Genomic DNA, 14932 nt, shown 5'->3' with positions numbered 1-14932 from the left:
CATCTCACCTTCTTATTGACGATGAAACACAGAAATTGCAACGGAATTAAATACAAAATGCACAATGCCGACTTATGTACAAGAAGACTGACTCTTCTTACTGTCTATGTTTGAACCATTCCTGTGACACTAGTTATAGATTCCAATGCTTCACTTCAGGTTTACTGTATCCGGCTGACCTTCTTATTGACGATGAAACACCGAAATTGCATCGGAAGTATATACAAAGTGCACAATGCCGACTTAAGTACAAGAAGACTGACTCTTCTTACTGACTACTTTTTGAACCATTCCTATGACACTAATTATAGATTCCAATACTTCACTTCAGGTTTACTGTATCCATCTGACTTTATTATTGACGATGAAACGCAGAAATTACATCTTAATTAAATACAAAAGGCACAATGCCGACTTCAGTACAAGAACACTGAGTCTTCTTACTGTCTATGGTTTGAAACATTCCTGTGACACTAGTTATAGATTCCGATGCTTCACTTCAGGTTTACTGTATCCCTCTGACCTTCTTATTGACGATCAAACACAGAAAATTCATCGGAATTAAATACAAAAGGCACAATGCCGACTCAAGTAAATGAAGACTGGCTCTTCTTACTCTCTATGTTTTGAACCATTCCTGTGACACTAGTTATAGATTCCGATGCTTCACTTAAGGTTTACTGTATCCCTCTGACCTTCTTATTGACGAAGAAACACAGATGTTGCATCGGAATTAAATACAAAAGGCACAATGCCGACTTAAGTACAAGAAGACTGACCCTTCTTACTGTCTATGTTATGAACCATTCCTGTGACACTAGTTATAGATTCCGATGCTTCACTTCAGGTTTACTGTATCCCTCTGACCTTCTTATTGACGATGAAACTCAGAAATTGCATCGGAATTAAATACAAAAGGCACAATGCCGACTTAAGTACAACAAAACTGACTCTTCTTACTGTCTATGTTTTGAACCATTCCTGTGACACTAGTTATAGATTCCGATGCTTCACTTTAGGTTTACTGTATCTCTCTGACCTTCTTATTGACGATGAAACACAGAAATTGAATCCGAATTAAATACAAAAGGCACAATGCCGACTCAGGTACAAGAAGACTGGCTCTTCTTACTGTCTATGTTTTGAACCATTCTAGCGACACTAGTTATAGATTCCGATGCTTCACATCAGGTATACTGTATTCCTCTGACCTTCGTATTGACGAAGAAACACAGAAATTGCATCGGAATTAAATACAAACGCAAATGCCGACTCAAGTACAAGAAGAGTGACTCTTCTTACTGTCTATGTTTTGAACCATTCCTGTGACACTAGTTATAGATTCCGATGCTTCACTTCAGGTTTACTGTATTACTTTGACCTTCTTATTGACAATGAAACACAGAAATTGCATCTTAATTAAATACAAAAGGCACAATGCCGCCTTAAGTACAAGAAAACTGACTCTTCTTACTGTCTATGTTTTGAACCATACCTGTGACACTAGTTATAGATTCCGATGCTTCACTTCTGGTTTACTGTATCCCTCTGACCTTCTTATTGACGATGAAACACAGAAATTGCATCGGAATTAAATACAAAAAGCCCAATGCCGACTTGAGTACACGAAAACTGACTCTTCTTACTGTCTATGTTTTGAACCATTCCTGTGTCACTAGTTATAGATTCCGATGCTTCACTTCAGGTTTACTGTATCCGGCTGACCTTCGTATTGACGATGAAACACAGAAATTGCATCGGAATTATATACAAAAGGCACAATGCCGACTTAAGTACAAGAGGACTTACTCTTCTTACTGTCTATGATTTGAACCATTCCTGTGACACTAGTGATAGATTCCCATGCTTCACTTCAGGTTTTCTGTATCCCTTTGACCTTGTTATTGACGATGAAACACAGAAATTGCATCTTAATTAAATACAAAAGGCACAATGCCGACTCAAGTACAAGAAGACTGGCTCTTCTTACTGTCTATATTTTGAACCATTCCTGTGACACTAGTTATAGATTCCGATGCTTCACTTCAGGTTTACTGTGTCCAGCTGACCTTCTCATTGAAGATGAAACACAGTAATTGCATCTTAATTAAATACAAAAGGCACAATGCCGACTCAGGTACAAGAAGACTGGCTCTTCTTACTGTCTATGTTCTGAACCATTCCTGCGACACTAGTTATAGATTCCGATGCTTCACATCAGGTATACTGTATTCCTCTGACCTTCTTATTGACGAAGAAACACAGAAATTGCATCGGAATTAAATACAAACGGCAAATGCCGACTCAAGTACAAGAAGAGTGACTCTTCTTACTGTCTATGTTTTGAATCATTCCTGTGACACTAGTTATAGATTCCGATGCTTCACTTCAGGTTTACTGTATTACTTTGACCTTCTTATTGACAATGAAACACAGAAATTGCATCTTAATTAAATACATAAGGCACAATACCGCCTTAAGTACAAGAAAACTGACTCTTCTTACTGTCTATGTTTTGAACCATTCCTGTGACACTAGTTATAGATTCCGATGCTTCACTTCAGGTTTGCTGTATCCCTCTGACCTTCTTATTGACGATGAAACACAGAAATTGCATCGGAATTAAATACAAAAAGCCCAATGCCGACTTAAGTACAAGAAAACTGACTCTTCTTACTGTCTATTTTGTGAACCATTCCTGTGACACTAGTTATAGATTCCGATGCTTCACTTCAGGTTTACTGTATCCCTCTGAGCTTCTTATAGACGATAAAACACAGAAATTGCATCGGAATTATATACAAAATGCACAATGCCGACTTAAGTACAAGAGGACCTACTCTTCTTCCTGTCTATGATTTGAACCATTCCTGTGACACTAGTTATAGATTCCGATGCTTCACTTCAGGTTTTCTGTATCCCTTTGACCTTCTTATTGACGATGAAACACAGAAATTGCATCTTAATTAAATACAAAAGGCACAATGCCGACTCAAGTACAAGAAGGCTGGCTCTTCTTACTGTCTATATTTTGAACCACTCCTGTGACACTAGTTATAGATTCCGATGCATCATTTCAGGCTTACTGTGTCCAGCTGACCTTCTCATTGAAGATGAAACACAGAAATTGCATCTTAATTAAATACAAAAGGCACGATGCCGACTTAATTACAAGAAGACCGACTCTTCTTGCTGTCTATGTTTTGAACCATTCCTGTGACGCTAGTTAAGGATTCCGAAGCTTCACTTCAGGTTTACTGTATCCCTCTGACCTTCCTAATGACGATGAAACACAGAAATTGCAACGGAATTAAATACAAAAGGCACAATGCCGACTTAAGTACAAGAAGAGTGATTCTTCTTACTGTCTATCTTTTGAACCATTCCTGTGACGCTAGTTATAGATTCCGATGCTTCACTTCAGGTTTACTGTATCCCTCTGAGCTTCGTATTGACGATAAAACACAGAAATTGCATCGGAATTATATACAAAAGGCACAATGCCGACTTAAGTACAAGAGGACTTACTCTTCTTACTGTCTATGATTTGAACCATTCCTGTGACACTAGTTATAGATTCCGATGCTTCACTTCGGATTTACTGTATCCCTCTGACCTTGTTATTGACGATCAAACACAGAAAATTCATCGGAATTAAATACAAAAGGCACAATGCCGACTCAAGTACCAGATGACTGGCTCTTCTTACTGTCTATATTTTGAACCATTCCTGTGACACTAGTTATAGATTCCGATGCTTCACTTCAGGATTACTGTATCCAGCTGACTTTCTTATTGACGATGAAGCACATAAATTGCATTGGAATTAAATACAAAAGGCACAATGCCGACTTAAGTATAAGAAGACTGACTCTACTTACTGTTTATGTTTTGAACCATTCCTGTGACACTAGTTATAGATTCCGATGCTTCACTTCAGGTTTACTGTATCCAACTGACCTTCTTATTGACGATGAAACACAGAAATTGCATCAGAATTGAATACATAAGGCACAATGCCGACTTCAGTAAAAGATAACTGACCCTTCTTACTCTCTATGATTTGAACCATTCCTGTGACACTAGGTATAGATTTCGATGCTTCACTTCGGGTTTACTGTACCCCTCTGAGCTTCTTATTGACGATGAAACACAGAAATTGCATCGGAATTATATACAAAAGGCACAATGCCGTCTCCAGTACAAGAAGAGTGACTCTTCTTTCTGTCTATGTTTTGAATCATTCCTGTGACACTAGTTATAGATTCCGATGCTTCACTTCAGGTTTACTGTATTACTTTGACCTTCTTATTGACGATGAAACACAGAAATTGCATCTTAATTAAATACAAAAGGCACAATGCCGACTTAAGTACAAGAAAACTGACTCTTCTTACTGTCTATGATTTGAACCATTCCTGTGACACTAGTTATACATTCCGATGCTTCACTTCAGGTTTAGTGTATCCCTCTGACCTTCTTATTGACGATGAAACACAGAAATTGCATCGGAATTAAATACAAAAGGCCCAAAGCCGACTTAAGTACTAGAAAACTGACTTTTCTTACTGTCTATGTTTTGAACCATTCCTGTGACACTAGTTATAGATTCCGATGCTTCACTTCAGGTTTACTGTATCACTCTGAGCTTCTTATTGACGAAGAAACACAGAAATTGCAACGGAATTAAATACAAAAGGTACAATGCCGACTTATGTACAAGAAAACTGACTCTTCTTACTGTCTATGTTTGAACCATTCATGTGACACTAGTTATAGAATCCGATGCTTCACTTCAGTTTTACTGTATCCCTCTGACCTTATTGACGATGAAACACAGAAATTGCATCGGAATTATATACAAATGGCACAATGCCGACTTAAGTACAAGAAACCTGACCCTTCTTACTGTCTATGTTTTGAACTATTCCTGTGACACTAGTTATAGATTCCGATGCTTCGCTTCAGGTTTACTGTATCCCTCTGACCTCCTTACTGACGATGAAAAAATTAGAAATTGCAACGGAATTAAAAACAAAATGTACAATGCCGACTCATGTACAAGAAAACTGACACTTCTTACTGTCTATGTTTGAACCATTCCTGTGACATTAGTTATAGAATCCGATGCTTCACTTCAGGTTTACTGTATCCCTCTGACCTTCTTATTGACGATGAGACACAGAAATTGCAACGGAATTAAATACAAAAGGCACAATGCCGACTTATGTACAAGAAAAATGACTCTTCTTACTGTCTATGTTTGAACCATTCCTGTGACACTAGTTATAGATTCCAATGCTTCGCTTCAGATTTACTGTATCCGACTGACCTTCTTATTGACGATGAAACACAGAAATTGCATCGGAATTAAATACAAAACGCACAATGTCGAATTAAGTACTAGAAAACTGACTCTTCTTACTCTCTATGTTTTGAACCATTCATGTGACACTAATTATAGATTCCGATGCTTCACTTCAGGTTTATTGTATCCATCTCACCTTCTTATTGACGATGAAACACAGAAATTGCAACGGAATTAAATACAAAATGCACAATGCCGACTTATGTACAAGAAGACTGACTCTTCTTACTGTCTATGTTTGAACCATTCCTGTGACACTAGTTATAGATTCCAATGCTTCACTTCAGGTTTACTGTATCCGGCTGACCTTCTTATTGACGATGAAACACCGAAATTGCATCGGAAGTATATACAAAGTGCACAATGCCGACTTAAGTACAAGAAGACTGACTCTTCTTACTGACTACTTTTTGAACCATTCCTATGACACTAATTATAGATTCCAATACTTCACTTCAGGTTTACTGTATCCATCTGACTTTATTATTGACGATGAAACACAGAAATTACATCTTAATTAAATACAAAAGGCACAATGCCGACTTCAGTACAAGAACACTGAGTCTTCTTACTGTCTATGGTTTGAAACATTCCTGTGACACTAGTTATAGATTCCGATGCTTCACTTCAGGTTTACTGTATCCCTCTGACCTTCTTATTGACGATCAAACACAGAAAATTCATCGGAATTAAATACAAAAGGCACAATGCCGACTCAAGTAAATGAAGACTGGCTCTTCTTACTCTCTATGTTTTGAACCATTCCTGTGACACTAGTTATAGATTCCGATGCTTCACTTAAGGTTTACTGTATCCCTCTGACCTTCTTATTGACGAAGAAACACAGATGTTGCATCGGAATTAAATACAAAAGGCACAATGCCGACTTAAGTACAAGAAGACTGACCCTTCTTACTGTCTATGTTATGAACCATTCCTGTGACACTAGTTATAGATTCCGATGCTTCACTTCAGGTTTACTGTATCCCTCTGACCTTCTTATTGACGATGAAACTCAGAAATTGCATCGGAATTAAATACAAAAGGCACAATGCCGACTTAAGTACAACAAAACTGACTCTTCTTACTGTCTATGTTTTGAACCATTCCTGTGACACTAGTTATAGATTCCGATGCTTCACTTTAGGTTTACTGTATCTCTCTGACCTACTTATTGACGATGAAACACAGAAATTGAATCCGAATTAAAGACAAAAGGCACAATGCCGACTCAGGTACAAGAAGACTGGCTCTTCTTACTGTCTATGTTTTGAACCATTCTAGCGACACTAGTTATAGATTCCGATGCTTCACATCAGGTATACTGTATTCCTCTGACCTTCGTATTGACGAAGAAACACAGAAATTGCATCGGAATTAAATACAAACGGCAAATGCCGACTCAAGTACAAGAAGAGTGACTCTTCTTACTGTCTATGTTTTGAACCATTCCTGTGACACTAGTTATAGATTCCGATGCTTCACTTCAGGTTTACTGTATTACTTTGACCTTCTTATTGACAATGAAACACAGAAATTGCATCTTAATTAAATACAAAAGGCACAATGCCGCCTTAAGTACAAGAAAACTGACTCTTCTTACTGTCTATGTTTTGAACCATTCCTGTGACACTAGTTATAGATTCCGATGCTTCACTTCTTGTTTACTGTATCCCTCTGACCTTCTTATTGACGATGAAACACAGAAATTGCATCGGAATTAAATACAAAAAGCCCAATGCCGACTTAAGTACACGAAAACTGACTCTTCTTACTGTCTATGTTTTGAACCATTCCTGTGTCACTAGTTATAGATTCCGATGCTTCACTTCAGGTTTACTGTATCCGGCTGACCTTCGTATTGACGATGAAACACAGAAATTGCATCGGAATTATATACAAAAGGCACAATGCCGACTTAAGTACAAGAGGACTTACTCTTCTTACTGTCTATGATTTGAACCATTCCTGTGACACTAGTGATAGATTCCCATGCTTCACTTCAGGTTTTCTGTATCCCTTTGACCTTCTTATTGACAATGAAACACAGAAATTGCATCTTAATTAAATACAAAAGGCACAATGCCGACTCAAGTACAAGAAGACTGGCTCTTCTTACTGTCTATATTTTGAACCATTCCTGTGACACTAGTTATAGATTCCGATGCTTCACTTCAGGTTTACTGTGTCCAGCTGACCTTCTCATTGAAGATGAAACACAGTAATTGCATCTTAATTAAATACAAAAGGCACAATGCCGACTCAGGTACAAGAAGACTGGCTCTTCTTACTGTCTATGTTCTGAACCATTCCTGCGACACTAGTTATAGATTCCGATGCTTCACATCAGGTATACTGTATTCCTCTGACCTTCTTATTGACGAAGAAACACAGAAATTGCATCGGAATTAAATACAAACGGCAAATGCCGACTCAAGTACAAGAAGAGTGACTCTTCTTACTGCCTATGTTTTGAATCATTCCTGTGACACTAGTTATAGATTCCGATGCTCCACTTCAGGTTTACTGTATTACTTTGACCTTCTTATTGACAATGAAACACAGAAATTGCATCTTAATTAAATACATAAGGCACAATACCGCCTTAAGTACAAGAAAACTGACTCTTCTTACTGTCTATGTTTTGAACCATTCCTGTGACACTAGTTATAGATTCCGATGCTTCACTTCAGGTTTACTGTATCCCTCTGACCTTCTTATTGACGATGAAACACAGAAATTGCATCGGAATTAAATACAAAAAGCCCAATGCCGACTTAAGTACAAGAAAACTGACTCTTCTTACTGTCTATTTTGTGAACCATTCCTGTGACACTAGTTATAGATTCCGATGCTTCACTTCAGGTTTACTGTATCCCTCTGAGCTTCTTATAGACGATAAAACACAGAAATTGCATCGGAATTATATACAAAATGCACAATGCCGACTTAAGTACAAGAGGACCTACTCTTCTTCCTGTCTATGATTTGAACCATTCCTGTGACACTAGTTATAGATTCCGATGCTTCACTTCAGGTTTTCTGTATCCCTTTGACCTTCTTATTGACGATGAAACACAGAAATTGCATCTTAATTAAATACAAAAGGCACAATGCCGACTCAAGTACAAGAAGGCTAGCTCTTCTTACTGTCTATATTTTGAACCACTCCTGTGACACTAGTTATAGATTCCGATGCATCATTTCAGGCTTACTGTGTCCAGCTGACCTTCTCATTGAAGATGAAACACAGAAATTGCATCTTAATTAAATACAAAAGGCACGATGCCGACTTAATTACAAGAAGACTGACTCTTCTTGCTGTCTATGTTTTGAACCATTCCTGTGACGCTAGTTAAGGATTCCGAAGCTTCACTTCAGGTTTACTGTATCCCTCTGACCTTCCTAATGACGATGAAACACAGAAATTGCAACGGAATTAAATACAAAAGGCACAATGCCGACTTAAGTACAAGAAGAGTGATTCTTCTTACTGTCTATCTTTTGAACCATTCCTGTGACGCTAGTTATAGATTCCGATGCTTCACTTCAGGTTTACTGTATCCCTCTGAGCTTCGTATTGACGATAAAACACAGAAATTGCATCGGAATTATATACAAAAGGCACAATGCCGACTTAAGTACAAGAGGACTTACTCTTCTTACTGTCTATGATTTGAACCATTCCTGTGACACTAGTTATAGATACCGATGCTTCACTTCGGATTTACTGTATCCCTCTGACCTTGTTATTGACGATCAAACACAGAAAATTCGTCGGAATTAAATACAAAAGGCACAATGCCGACTCAAGTACCAGATGACTGGCTCTTCTTACTGTCTATATTTTGAACCATTCCTGTGACACTAGTTATAGATTCCGATGCTTCACTTCAGGATTACTGTATCCAGCTGACTTTCTTATTGACGATGAAGCACATAAATTGCATTGGAATTAAATACAAAAGGCACAATGCCGACTTAAGTATAAGAAGACTGACTCTACTTACTGTTTATGTTTTGAACCATTCCTGTGACACTAGTTATAGATTCCGATGCTTCACTTCAGGTTTACTGTATCCAACTGACCTTCTTATTGACGATGAAACACAGAAATTGCATCAGAATTGAATACATAAGGCACAATGCCGACTTCAGTAAAAGATAACTGACCCTTCTTACTCTCTATGATTTGAACCATTCCTGTGACACTAGGTATAGATTTCGATGCTTCACTTCGGGTTTACTGTACCCCTCTGAGCTTCTTATTGACGATGAAACACAGAAATTGCAACGGAATTATATACAAAAGGCACAATGCCGTCTCCAGTACAAGAAGAGTGACTCTTCTTTCTGTCTATGTTTTGAATCATTCCTGTGACACTAGTTATAGATTCCGATGCTTCACTTCAGGTTTACTGTATTACTTTGACCTTCTTATTGACGATGAAACACAGAAATTGCATCTTAATTAAATACAAAATGCACAATGCCGACTTAAGTACAAGAAAACTGACTCTTCTTACTGTCTATGATTTGAACCATTCCTGTGACACTAGTTATACATTCCGATGCTTCACTTCAGGTTTACTGTATCCCTCTGACCTTCTTATTAACGATGAAACACTGAAATTGCATCGGAATTAAATACAAAAGGCCCAAAGCCGACTTAAGTACTAGAAAACTGACTTTTCTTACTGTCTATGTTTTGAACCATTCCTGTGACACTAGTTATAGATTCCGATGCTTCACTTCAGGTTTACTGTATCACTCTGAGCTTCTTATTGACGATAAAACACAGATATTGCATCGGAATTATATTCAAAAGGCACAGTGCCGACTTAAGTACAAGAGGACTTACTCTTCTTACTGTCTATGATTTGAACCATTCCTGTGACACTAGTTATAGATTCCGATGCTTCACTTCAGGTTTACTGTATCGCTTTGACCTTCTTATTGACGATGAAACACAGAAATTGCATCTTAATTAAATACAAAAGGCACAATGCCGACTCAAGTACAAGAAGACTGGCTCTTCTTACTGTCTATATTTTGAACCATTCCTGTGACACTAGTTATAGATTCCGATCCTTCACTTCAGGTTTACTGTGTCCAGCTGACCTTCTTATTGAAGATGAAACTCAGAAATTGCATCTTAATTAAATACAAAAATCACAATGCCGACTTAAGTACAAGAAGACTGACTCTTCTTACTGTCTTTTTTTTGAACCATTCCTGGGACACTAGTTATAGATTCCGATGCTTCACTTTAGGTTTACTGTATCTCTCTGACCTACTTATTGACGATGAAACACAGAAATTGAATCCGAATTAAAGACAAAAGGCACAATGCCGACTCAGGTACAAGAAGACTGGCTCTTCTTACTGTCTATGTTTTGAACCATTCTAGCGACACTAGTTATAGATTCCGATGCTTCACATCAGGTATACTGTATTCCTCTGACCTTCGTATTGACGAAGAAACACAGAAATTGCATCGGAATTAAATACAAACGGCAAATGCCGACTCAAGTACAAGAAGAGTGACTCTTCTTACTGTCTATGTTTTGAACCATTCCTGTGACACTAGTTATAGATTCCGATGCTTCACTTCAGGTTTACTGTATTACTTTGACCTTCTTATTGACAATGAAACACAGAAATTGCATCTTAATTAAATACAAAAGGCACAATGCCGCCTTAAGTACAAGAAAACTGACTCTTCTTACTGTCTATGTTTTGAACCATTCCTGTGACACTAGTTATAGATTCCGATGCTTCACTTCTTGTTTACTGTATCCCTCTGACCTTCTTATTGACGATGAAACACAGAAATTGCATCGGAATTAAATACAAAAAGCCCAATGCCGACTTAAGTACACGAAAACTGACTCTTCTTACTGTCTATGTTTTGAACCATTCCTGTGTCACTAGTTATAGATTCCGATGCTTCACTTCAGGTTTACTGTATCCGGCTGACCTTCGTATTGACGATGAAACACAGAAATTGCATCGGAATTATATACAAAAGGCACAATGCCGACTTAAGTACAAGAGGACTTACTCTTCTTACTGTCTATGATTTGAACCATTCCTGTGACACTAGTGATAGATTCCCATGCTTCACTTCAGGTTTTCTGTATCCCTTTGACCTTCTTATTGACAATGAAACACAGAAATTGCATCTTAATTAAATACAAAAGGCACAATGCCGACTCAAGTACAAGAAGACTGGCTCTTCTTACTGTCTATATTTTGAACCATTCCTGTGACACTAGTTATAGATTCCGATGCTTCACTTCAGGTTTACTGTGTCCAGCTGACCTTCTCATTGAAGATGAAACACAGTAATTGCATCTTAATTAAATACAAAAGGCACAATGCCGACTCAGGTACAAGAAGACTGGCTCTTCTTACTGTCTATGTTCTGAACCATTCCTGCGACACTAGTTATAGATTCCGATGCTTCACATCAGGTATACTGTATTCCTCTGACCTTCTTATTGACGAAGAAACACAGAAATTGCATCGGAATTAAATACAAACGGCAAATGCCGACTCAAGTACAAGAAGAGTGACTCTTCTTACTGCCTATGTTTTGAATCATTCCTGTGACACTAGTTATAGATTCCGATGCTCCACTTCAGGTTTACTGTATTACTTTGACCTTCTTATTGACAATGAAACACAGAAATTGCATCTTAATTAAATACATAAGGCACAATACCGCCTTAAGTACAAGAAAACTGACTCTTCTTACTGTCTATGTTTTGAACCATTCCTGTGACACTAGTTATAGATTCCGATGCTTCACTTCAGGTTTACTGTATCCCTCTGACCTTCTTATTGACGATGAAACACAGAAATTGCATCGGAATTAAATACAAAAAGCCCAATGCCGACTTAAGTACAAGAAAACTGACTCTTCTTACTGTCTATTTTGTGAACCATTCCTGTGACACTAGTTATAGATTCCGATGCTTCACTTCAGGTTTACTGTATCCCTCTGAGCTTCTTATAGACGATAAAACACAGAAATTGCATCGGAATTATATACAAAATGCACAATGCCGACTTAAGTACAAGAGGACCTACTCTTCTTCCTGTCTATGATTTGAACCATTCCTGTGACACTAGTTATAGATTCCGATGCTTCACTTCAGGTTTTCTGTATCCCTTTGACCTTCTTATTGACGATGAAACACAGAAATTGCATCTTAATTAAATACAAAAGGCACAATGCCGACTCAAGTACAAGAAGGCTAGCTCTTCTTACTGTCTATATTTTGAACCACTCCTGTGACACTAGTTATAGATTCCGATGCATCATTTCAGGCTTACTGTGTCCAGCTGACCTTCTCATTGAAGATGAAACACAGAAATTGCATCTTAATTAAATACAAAAGGCACGATGCCGACTTAATTACAAGAAGACTGACTCTTCTTGCTGTCTATGTTTTGAACCATTCCTGTGACGCTAGTTAAGGATTCCGAAGCTTCACTTCAGGTTTACTGTATCCCTCTGACCTTCCTAATGACGATGAAACACAGAAATTGCAACGGAATTAAATACAAAAGGCACAATGCCGACTTAAGTACAAGAAGAGTGATTCTTCTTACTGTCTATCTTTTGAACCATTCCTGTGACGCTAGTTATAGATTCCGATGCTTCACTTCAGGTTTACTGTATCCCTCTGAGCTTCGTATTGACGATAAAACACAGAAATTGCATCGGAATTATATACAAAAGGCACAATGCCGACTTAAGTACAAGAGGACTTACTCTTCTTACTGTCTATGATTTGAACCATTCCTGTGACACTAGTTATAGATACCGATGCTTCACTTCGGATTTACTGTATCCCTCTGACCTTGTTATTGACGATCAAACACAGAAAATTCGTCGGAATTAAATACAAAAGGCACAATGCCGACTCAAGTACCAGATGACTGGCTCTTCTTACTGTCTATATTTTGAACCATTCCTGTGACACTAGTTATAGATTCCGATGCTTCACTTCAGGATTACTGTATCCAGCTGACTTTCTTATTGACGATGAAGCACATAAATTGCATTGGAATTAAATACAAAAGGCACAATGCCGACTTAAGTATAAGAAGACTGACTCTACTTACTGTTTATGTTTTGAACCATTCCTGTGACACTAGTTATAGATTCCGATGCTTCACTTCAGGTTTACTGTATCCAACTGACCTTCTTATTGACGATGAAACACAGAAATTGCATCAGAATTGAATACATAAGGCACAATGCCGACTTCAGTAAAAGATAACTGACCCTTCTTACTCTCTATGATTTGAACCATTCCTGTGACACTAGGTATAGATTTCGATGCTTCACTTCGGGTTTACTGTACCCCTCTGAGCTTCTTATTGACGATAAAACACAGATATTGCATCGGAATTATATTCAAAAGGCACAGTGCCGACTTAAGTACAAGAGGACTTACTCTTCTTACTGTCTATGATTTGAACCATTCCTGTGACACTAGTTATAGATTCCGATGCTTCACTTCAGGTTTACTGTATCACTCTGAGCTTCTTATTGACGATAAAACACAGATATTGCATCGGAATTATATTCAAAAGGCACAGTGCCGACTTAAGTACAAGAGGACTTACTCTTCTTACTGTCTATGATTTGAACCATTCCTGTGACACTAGTTATAGATTCCGATGCTTCACTTCAGGTTTACTGTATCGCTTTGACCTTCTTATTGACGATGAAACACAGAAATTGCATCTTAATTAAATACAAAAGGCACAATGCCGACTCAAGTACAAGAAGACTGGCTCTTCTTACTGTCTATATTTTGAACCATTCCTGTGACACTAGTTATAGATTCCGATCCTTCACTTCAGGTTTACTGTGTCCAGCTGACCTTCTTATTGAAGATGAAACTCAGAAATTGCATCTTAATTAAATACAAAAATCACAATGCCGACTTAAGTACAAGAAGACTGACTCTTCTTACTGTCTTTTTTTTGAACCATTCCTGGGACACTAGTTATAGATTCCGATGCTTCACTTGAGGTTTACTGTATCCCTCTGACTTCTTATTGAGGATAAAACACAGAAATTGCATCGGAATTATATATAAAAGGCTCAAAGCCCACTTAAGTACAAGAGGACTTACTCTTCTTACTGTCTATGTTTTGAACCATTCCTGTGACACTAGTTATAGATTCCGATGCTTCACTTCAGGTTTACTGTATCCCTTTGATCTTCTTATTGACGATGAAACACAGAAATTGCATCTTAATTAAATACAAAAGGCACAATGCCGACTCCAGTACAAGAAGAATGACTCTTCTTACTGTCTATGATTTGAAACATTCCTGTGTCACTAATTATAGATTCCAATGCTTCACTTCAGGTTTACTGTATCCCTCTGACCTTCTTATTGACGATCAAACACAGAAATTTCATCAGAAATTAATACAAAATGCACAATGGCGGCTCAAGTACAAGAAGACGGGCTCTTCTTACTGCCTATTTTTTGAAACATTCCTGTGACACTAGTTATAGATTCCGATGCTTCA

The sequence above is a fragment of the Schistocerca serialis genome, unplaced genomic scaffold (assembly GCF_023864345.2).
Source record: "Schistocerca serialis cubense isolate TAMUIC-IGC-003099 unplaced genomic scaffold, iqSchSeri2.2 HiC_scaffold_1417, whole genome shotgun sequence".
In the NCBI taxonomy this organism is placed as follows: Eukaryota; Metazoa; Arthropoda; class Insecta; order Orthoptera; family Acrididae; genus Schistocerca; species Schistocerca serialis.
The sequence above is the reverse complement of the archived record's forward strand: the minus strand, read 5'-3'. Positions refer to the sequence as shown.